We start from the raw sequence: 9,671 nt of genomic DNA on the forward strand, positions 1-9,671 counted from the left end.
CTCTTAGTACCTAGACACATCCACCTAATATGACTCCTTCCAAAGACGGACAGCCCCCAAAAGGGGTAAGCATGTCACAAGTAGAAATCCAACCTAGATGGGGAGGAGAGAAACCTCTCATATTAACCACCCAAGCTAGACCACATTGACAAAATGTCTGTTAATAACATTCAGCGACAAGGTACATATTGTGCAAATTCGGAAATAGCTCAAGTGACTCAAAGATCCTTATATTTTGCAAACGGGAAAATCCTGGAAATGATCAGGGTATGGTCGAGGACACCTTTTACAGTACCTTAAAAACATGTATGACATAGACACATTTCCCATCCATACCTAATACTGATCCTTTCAGTAATATGTTGTTCGCACATGATATGCGACCCTTGTAGAAAAAACCCACATGCACAAGCATTGTGAAAACTCTGTAGCAATAAAATACTCAAAATAAACCCAAGCAAATGGGACAGAGGATGTATTTTCTTACACAACGTAAAACCCATTAAAAAATGTGTTTCAATAACATTCAGGCAGAAGGTATATATTCTGCACATTTGGTAGAAAAAATCTTTTAACATGTTTTGGCGTAAATTAAAAATGTTTTACGTAAATTCAATGCTATGTATGTAAGGTACGTGTCTAACCTTCTAGAAACTATAACGATGTTTCTAAAACTCTTATAACGTGCTCAGAATCTACTTGAACATGCCGACTGATGGAAAGCTATGCTTTGTGCATGTGCCTAGCATGGGTTAAACTGAATACTGATCACTCTCAACTTTAAAGTACTTCATATCATACTTTCAAGTATAGGAATATTTCACTTACTTGCGTGATACCATCAGATAGTCATAATGTGTCCAAAATTGTCTGATTAAACTTGTCCAAATTTTCTCCCTGATCCCAATCAAGGTCATGAAGCTTCAAACCTGTTATAGATATTTCTTGCGTAGAGGAAAAAATGCACTTTTTTCTGGACACAACCAAGACCTCGTGATCACTCCGAGGCAAGAAATATGATTTAAGTATTCTTTCAAGTGATGATAACATAGGATGCCCTTCGGCGAACCCATTTCATATTTATGGTAGGCATATTTAAGCAAAAAATAGGGCAGTTTTATAGAATCTTCCAAAAACTCTATGCTTTGAACCAACTCTATCAAATACAAATATGCTACCTGAACACCATAGAAACAAACATCAAAACTTGTCTTCTATAATATATGCATAGTGCCTAATCCTCTCAAATTTGTATGATATTTCAAGGAACCTATTTGGGAAACCCTCAATTTTCACCTTAAAATCCCTCCGTTCTCCACATACCTTGTCCCTTTTACTGGGAAACAACTAAATTATCACTAGCGTATTTCCTCATCAATTTGCATGTAATTTCATAGCCTGCAAGAATACAGTTTGCTAGTGCTAGGGTTAGTTTTGTCAATAACAAAGGGGAAAATCATATGGGTCATCTAATTGTATGACTTTTCAGTTTCTGAGGATTCATTGCCGATGCCATCCACATTTCTATCGGACTATGATTTTCAGTCAACAGGTACATGGGAGAGAGAGACAATCATGGCGTCAAAGCAACCTCTCCAGCTTATCCAGAAAAAATAAAAATTGGTAATTCTAGAGGTCACTTAGAGGGATTACTGCTACTTCCAAAGCGTATAACTGATCATGTTATGACAATATAGCTTAGCTGATTTTACTCTAGTATGAATATGCATGCCCCCCACTATTTCCCGCCCTCGAGCCACATATCTGAAATGATAAAAACAAGATTTTGATTCTGCTGCTAGACAACAAACCATATCTAGTGTGCTATTGGTCATTTGATCTTGGATTTGGTGACTTAAAGAAATCCTAAAGATCAAGAAGTATCAAAACCTGAATGCCTGGCGCTGAGAGGGCTTGGCTAATTAGACTATGATTTGCAGTCAACAGGTACATGGGAGAGAGAGATAATCATGGTGTCAAAGCAACCTCGCTAGCTTATCTAGAAAAAATAAAAATCGGTAATTCTAGAGGTCACTTAGAGGGATTACTGCTACTTCCAAAGTGTATAACTGATCATGTTATGACAATATAGCTTAGCTGATTTTACTCTAGTATGAATATGCATGCCCCCCACTATTTCCCGCCCTCAAGCCACATATTCGAAACAATAAAAATGAGATTTTGATTCCGCTGCTAGACAACAAACCATATCTAGTGTGCTATTGGTCATTTGATCTTGGATTTGATGACTTACAAAAATCCTGAAGATCAGGAAGCATCAAAATCTAAATGCCTAGGCCTGAGAGGACTTGGCTAGATAATCCTAGGGGAGCCCAAGTACTATTTACCATATCTCTTCTATAGCATCTAGGGATATAGAAACCGCGATGATATTTAATATTTTTTGGAAGCTAGAAAGGAAATTAAAAACACCACTCCATTAATTATCATTAAGCCAAGAAAGAACTTAATACAACCAGGAAAATGGGTTACACTGGTACCTACAAGGCTTACAGATTCGAGGCAGAAAACTTATTTAACCTGTACCTGCCATAAAAAACCCATAATAAAACCCTGGGCTGAGATTATAATGGTGTAATTAAAATGAGAAAGAATGGGATCAGAAAAACCAGTCTTGAGAGAACTAACCACTGAACTTTGAACAGAACAACCACAAAACTCTAAGCACCTGAACGAACAACTTCTGAACAGAACAACCGAGCTGTAAATAGGGTATAGCATAATCGAGCTGTAAACAGGGTATAGCAGAATAGTGAGTCAGCACTGAATAATCGAGAGCTAAATTCATTGTTATGGCAGCAAGGTAGGTCGTGCACAGCAGAGTGCACAGCAGAACCCGGAAGAATTATGGCAGCAGGTCGTGGAAGAGCAGAAAGCAGAAAGTAGGAGCAGAAATCAGAAAATAATTTTGGTGAGGGAGGAATAGTCCGAGATATTTAACCTGAATAGATGTCAATCAGACCATATAAACATATGCCAGATGTTAATTAAACCAGATGCCAGTTTGATGCTAGATGTCAATCAGAGAATCAAAAAGTAGACTACTAAATTCATTCAAAGGAAGGCCTATCGGCCTATATATATATATATATATATATATATATATATATATATATATATAATTTGATTTATATTTATTTTAAGAATTTATTTTTTTATTTTTTATTTTTTATTTTAATTTAAAATATAGATTTAAACATTAATTTTTTATTAAAAAAATGTTTTTTTTTTTTATATTATTATTATTATTATTATTATTATTATGGATTTTTAATTATGATTTTAAAAATATTGTAATATTGAGATTAGGAAAAACAAGGCTATGAGAAATGGTATTTTTTTTGTTTAGGGATTGGTTTTAAAAGTTTGATAGTAAGAAGTGGCAATTTAATAAAAAATAAGGAGATACTAGTAAGAAGTGACAATTTGATAAAAAATAAGGAGTTATTAGGAATGTAAACTTGTAATGTCAATTCTTTAAAAAAACATAATTTTAACCACCAAAAATATATGTTATAAGTCACACTATTTTTAAAATGGGATAAAAATAACTACTAAATACAATTTCTAAAAAATGGAGACTCTTTAGAATTATTTCACATCAGTATTTACATTGGTAAATATATTTACCTATGTCAATTGGGTTGGTTGGGAGGAATGTTTGAGACCCTCCTCATTCAGGTTCAATTTCCACAAGTGACACGATGAGCTTTGATGAAATAGCTTTAATTCCATGATGTAACGGATTGAAACATGTATATTACCCATACAGAATATAAAGAGTATTTAAAGTCAATTAGAGTTATCTTGGGTGGTTTGTGAGAAGGGATGATTGCTTCTACTTAGTTAAGTGCTCTTTTTCCTCAGACTTAAGGAAATAGGTCAATGACACAAGACCAAGAGGCATTTGGCATGAGCGAAAGCTTGCCTCCTTACAGATCACCAGTGGGAAATTCTAGGTGGCGTGGTTTTCCTTGAATGACAATGATAAGTCAGCCTGCATTTGTAGAAGTAGCCAATGATGGCTATCCCTATTGCTGCTTTGACAACTAAATTATGATAGGTTTTCGCAATAAGGCTCAATGCATATACAATGTATGAAACATCACGTCTATGATAGTTGTATTGCTCATACACAACCCCACAATCACTTAACAATCAATATAAATGAAAAATAATTGGACGGATCCACGAGTGCTAGGACTGTAACGATCACCTCACCTCATACTTCAATGTGCCCTGCAACTGTAGTGAATCCCTGACCCAACTCATTTCTCATCGATGCTACACATAAAACTAGATCAGAGAGCAACGATTGCCGACAGACACCAAACTTTTCAGGTAGAGCACTTCTTTGCTTCCAAATATGATGGACAACCCCCCTCCCCCCAAAAAAAATACATGTTGCAAACACAAAAAGAATACTCTCAAAACAAATACATTCTCTCTTATCTCCTCGGCCCACGAGGGGCCAAGGCCCAACCCATATGGGCTCTAATACCAATAAATATTTTCTAAATGGACACTCATTACATTGATCAAATAATATTGCATATATACATGAAGTGTTGTCTCAAGATAGGGAAATTGTCTTGGATACACAATCAGTGGGTTGAGAGAATATCTCAACCACACACCAATCTTGGAAACACAACAAAACTTTTAAATCTTGCATTACATTAAACACATATAAATACATTAATTATTGGTTTAAGATAGAGATATTATCTTAACCATACAATCCAATTTGTTGACAGAATATCTCAACCACACACCCAAATAGGACCTAAGATCTCATAGATCTAACAAACTCCTAAAGAAAGCTAATCACTTCATCACAAGACAAGTAGGAATTATATTTTCCAAGTCACCCGCTTAATGACTATTTGTCTCAATTTCAATTAGCAAGATCTACATCTGGTCCAATATAGAAATTACACATTCTACCTTATTCATGCAAACATCATCAAATTTTTGATGTCCATATAAAGGAATAACTATCTATTGGAATGCATGAGTACCAACGACTACAACCGCCAGTCTACTAGGATGTTCAAGTTCATGTACATGGTTCAGTCAACCATTATTTGCATACTTTTACATGCACTTGTAAATCCCTTGCCATCATTGTCATCATGGGTTTTCTTGGATTACCCATAACCATGCTCTGGGTTTTCTCGGCTTACCCTAAACCACGCCTAGGGTTTTATTGGCTAACCCTAAACCATGCCTATAGGAATCCCTGTTCACTTCACTCTCACATGTGGTTTCTGATTTACCACAAACCTACACTACAAAGTGGGTTTTGGCTTACCACAAACCTGCACTTCCAAAATGGTTTTAAGATTACCATGAACTTTATAGGGGTATACATGCCTCATCATGCTTACATTACACACTCCAATTCATGGAGTTACCAGGTACATACTTTCGAAAGACCACTACAAAATATCATACTTGCTTACTAATACATGTGTGATTCACATTTCAACATAATATTGAGTCTGCTTTATTATTCAACACACAATCCTTTACCTTGTTTGTCCATCTATTGTTGCTTCAACCAACTAATATCCACTACCACCATCACACTTTGGCAAAATTCTTCTAAAAACATATACAAACTTAGTGAATTCATCTTGAATATTTATGACTCCAACTTGCAGATGTTAGAGTGGTCAATTCTAACAAATTGCATTTACATGTTAAGTTGATCACGCTCAACATGTTTCAGTTGTAGAACCCAAAGAATTCAAGAAGAAAATTCATTTCATCAAAGCATATACTAATTTGCGACATAGTGGAACTTTTGGTTCCATATTCACCCATGTTGAATGATTATTCCTCATGTTTCTTTACCTCTCATAAAAAAAAAAAAACTGCTAATGTTGTAGCTTGTCTTATGGGCTTTGATGTGGAACATTGTTGCTCTTGAACGCAACTCCTTAACAAGTCTGCAAGTTGTTCCTCAATGCAGCTCCTTAACTCTGATCCCTCCTCAATCAACTCTTCAACGCTTCAACCCTCCATCTTGATCATCACCAATTTCTTAGTGAAATAGGAACCTTGTCCATTTTTTGGACGTTGCTCCTTTTGCTTACAGCCTTCACGGAACATCGCATTTGATCCAAAGCGACTATTGTCTCTACAACACCGCCTTTTCAGTCTCGTTGATTTCAATGGATTGTTGAATAGATACAAGGAGATATACATGAAATAGATCACACCACTACTCGGATATATTACATGCAATTCGTCTCTCAGGTGGACTCTCTAGCCTTTCTCAATGCGACACGCAGGTCGGCTCTACACACAGATTGGAAACCAACAAATTTGATGCAACTAATAACGCCCATTTAGTTGGATCCACACATAGATCGACGACTATTCAACAAGAATATGCATTATGGGACTTTTGAGGTCTAAAATGGGCCTCCTAAGGAAATTATAAAATAATAGTGGAAATAATAAAATAAGATTAGATTACATGATCAAATTTTAGAGGGGAAAAAAACTATATTTTCAACTTGTATTTTCAGCTTATCTCCCTATGGGTTTACTCAAATTTCAAATGGAAACACTCGTTAGATGCATAATTTTATTCCTCATCCAAGGAGTATCCATGTTGCATACTTTTGCTGCACCATTCTACACGAAAATGAAAAATACATTAAAAACATGATTGCAATCACGTATTTTCATGTATTTCTCATTTTTCTTATAGCATGGTCCATCGAAAGTATGCAACATGGGTACTCCTTCGATGAGAAATTAAATTTTGCATCCAACGAATAATCCCACTCGAAATGTGAGAAAAACCTTAGGGAGATAAGTTGAAAATACGAGTTGCAAAAGTAGTTATTGTTTTATTATTTTTTTTATCTTTTTACTTTTTTACTCCAAAAATGGTGAATCATCCCCCATGGTTGACATCATCATATTGAATCCTATTGGTTCTTATAAAGTTTATTTTGGTTGTATTTTTTTCTTAGGAGGCCCATTTTAGACCTCAAAATTCCCCTAATGACGACTACAACTGGAATTCTTCACAACTGTTCATTTCATACCATGTAAAATTTGTTGGTTCACTCGTTGGCTACACATCAACCTACAATGCCAACAACACTCATGTCTGATGGTTCAATCACAACGCAGAAAGACACTTACTGGGCCGAAACACCCACACGCTCAATGCATATACAATGTATGAAACATCGTGTCTATGACCATTGTATTTCTCATACGTAGCCCCACGGTCACTTAACAATCAATATAAATGAGAAATGACTGGACAAATCCACAAGCACTACGACTGTAACCGTTACCTCACCTCATACTTTGATGTGCCTGCCACTACAATGACTCGCTGAGCGAACTCATTTATCATTGATGGTATGCATCAAGCTAGAGCATAGAGGAATGCTTGTTGAAAGACTACAAACTTTTCAGGCAAAGCCATTCTTTTCTTCCAAATATGATGGGAACCCCTGCCCCCTCCTCCTCACCAAAAAAAATACATGTTGCAAACATAAAAGGAATACTCTGAAAACAAATACATACTCTCTTATCTTCCTTGGCCCATGAGGGGCCACGACCCAACCCATACAGGCTCTGATACTAACAAATATTTTCTAAATGCACACTCTATTAAATTGATCAAATAATATTACATATATACATGAAGTGTTGTCTCGAGATAGGGAAATTGTCATGGACACACAATCAATTAGTTGAGCGAATATCTCAACCACACACCTATCTAGGCTAACTCCCTTTTAGGAGGGCCCAGGGGCATAGAGAGAGTGTAATTTGTTGTTGCATAGTAGTGTGTTAGTTTGTATATGGAAGTGTGTATTGTTTGTCAGTCAAACCTGTAGAGACAAGAGGGTTTATTGTAGGCTTGCGAATACTATTGATAGTGCGCTTTCAACAGGCGTATGTCATTGATGCGGGGTCTGTTTGAGTCAAGATTCAAGCATCTTGTGGATTGAAGGTTGTTTCTGATGAAGATCTATAGATCCGCGTCAACCAATGGACGAGAGTCACGCTAGGTGAGATCTGTTGTGATTGATATAGTCAATTCTTGGGATCAATATCAGTTCATTGGATGGTCTAGCCAGCCCTGGCCTCACATATAAAGCCTCGCAACGAAATTGCAATGCAGCATACATGACTGTAAGCCTATTGGAATTCAATATGGGAAACACTATGGCGAGTTATGGAGCTTGCAGATCACTGTAGAGTGCAGCTGAAGCGTGAAAATATCTTCATGGCCTCTTTGAGGGAAGTTGACTTTAGTTTCATCTCGAAGATTGTGGATGAGACTCATCTCAGAAATCTATGATCATGTGATTCAAAGCACTCATATTGCTTCATTGGTAGTCACATGATGCTTGCAGAAATTTCAAGCTCTTTCACTGTCTTTGTCATCGTCCAACTTGCTACAGTCAATGAACTATTGATGGCTAGACAACGATGGGAATCATTTGTAGAAAAACATAGGAGGATGAGGATGCAGGTGGATAACTGTAGTTAAATTATAGAACAAACGCTAAGGGATCTTCGCCATGTTTGTTGATCATGTCAGAAATTGATAATAGCATGGTAAATTGCCATTGTTGCTTTGGTTCGATGCATTATGGGAAGTATGATACAGGCACAATTCCCCTTGGTTTTCTCAAACATTGCATGAAGAGTTGAGATTTGGAGAATTGTAGAGGTGTATTGGAAATCATGTAGGGATTGTTTATAATGGAAACCTAGGTTATGTGTTAGATTATGTGTGATGTAGTAGTTAAATTATTAGTATTGTAATTTGTTTTTAATACTGATGATGATGAACCTTCAAAATTAGATAAAAAGGTCATGTTGTAATAACTAGCTCTAGATACATTTCATGTCTAGACGACTCTTCTATATAACTAGCAAGTATAGCGGTTGGCACCCATGTATCTCGGTAGATGGGACTCGTCCATAGAATGATAGTAGCTCTATTTTTATTGAAGCAACTACTATAAGAGATTGAGTGGTGGAAACTCAATATGGATGGTTGTCTAGATAGTTAGGCAATTGGGGATCTAGGGAAGGATCCCTCATTTGTTGAGGATGTGGGAGTGGTCTTCTCTGTTGGAATTATGATTCTGGTTTGGCTCTATGGTACAGGTGTTGTACTTGATGGCAACTCACTCAAGTGGAAAAATTCTGTTCAGGCTCTCAAAATAATGGAAAATAAGAGGTTCGCAGGTGCATCGTTCAAAAGGTGCGGACCCGTAGGTTCGCCGTCCAGGAAGTGTGGACATACCCGCATGTTATCCATTCATAAGGTGCGGTCCCCCAGTTCACTCACTCCAATGTAGAGAAGCGCGCTCACGTGGGGTTTCTTATGTTTGGCCCTTGGTATTTAGCCCGTCGTTCATGATCCTATGGTTTTGGCCCGTGGTTTAGGATCTAAATTATTTGAACCCCTGTTTGGATCCCTTGTATTGGTTTTCGATGGTTTTGTCCCATGGTTTGAATAAGGGCTTGCCTATAAAAAGGAAAAGAAATCACTTGGCGAGACACTTGTGAAATTTGAATATCTTAAGATCTGAAAGTTTGGGTGATTGGTTTTAAAAGCTAGATCTAAATCAAGGAGAAAATTTAAGGCGAAT

This window comes from Pinus tabuliformis, chromosome 3_1, assembly GCF_031772625.1.
Source record: "Pinus tabuliformis cultivar Carrire ecotype Pingquan chromosome 3_1, CPIR1, whole genome shotgun sequence".
Lineage (NCBI taxonomy): Eukaryota > Viridiplantae > Streptophyta > Pinopsida > Pinales > Pinaceae > Pinus > Pinus tabuliformis.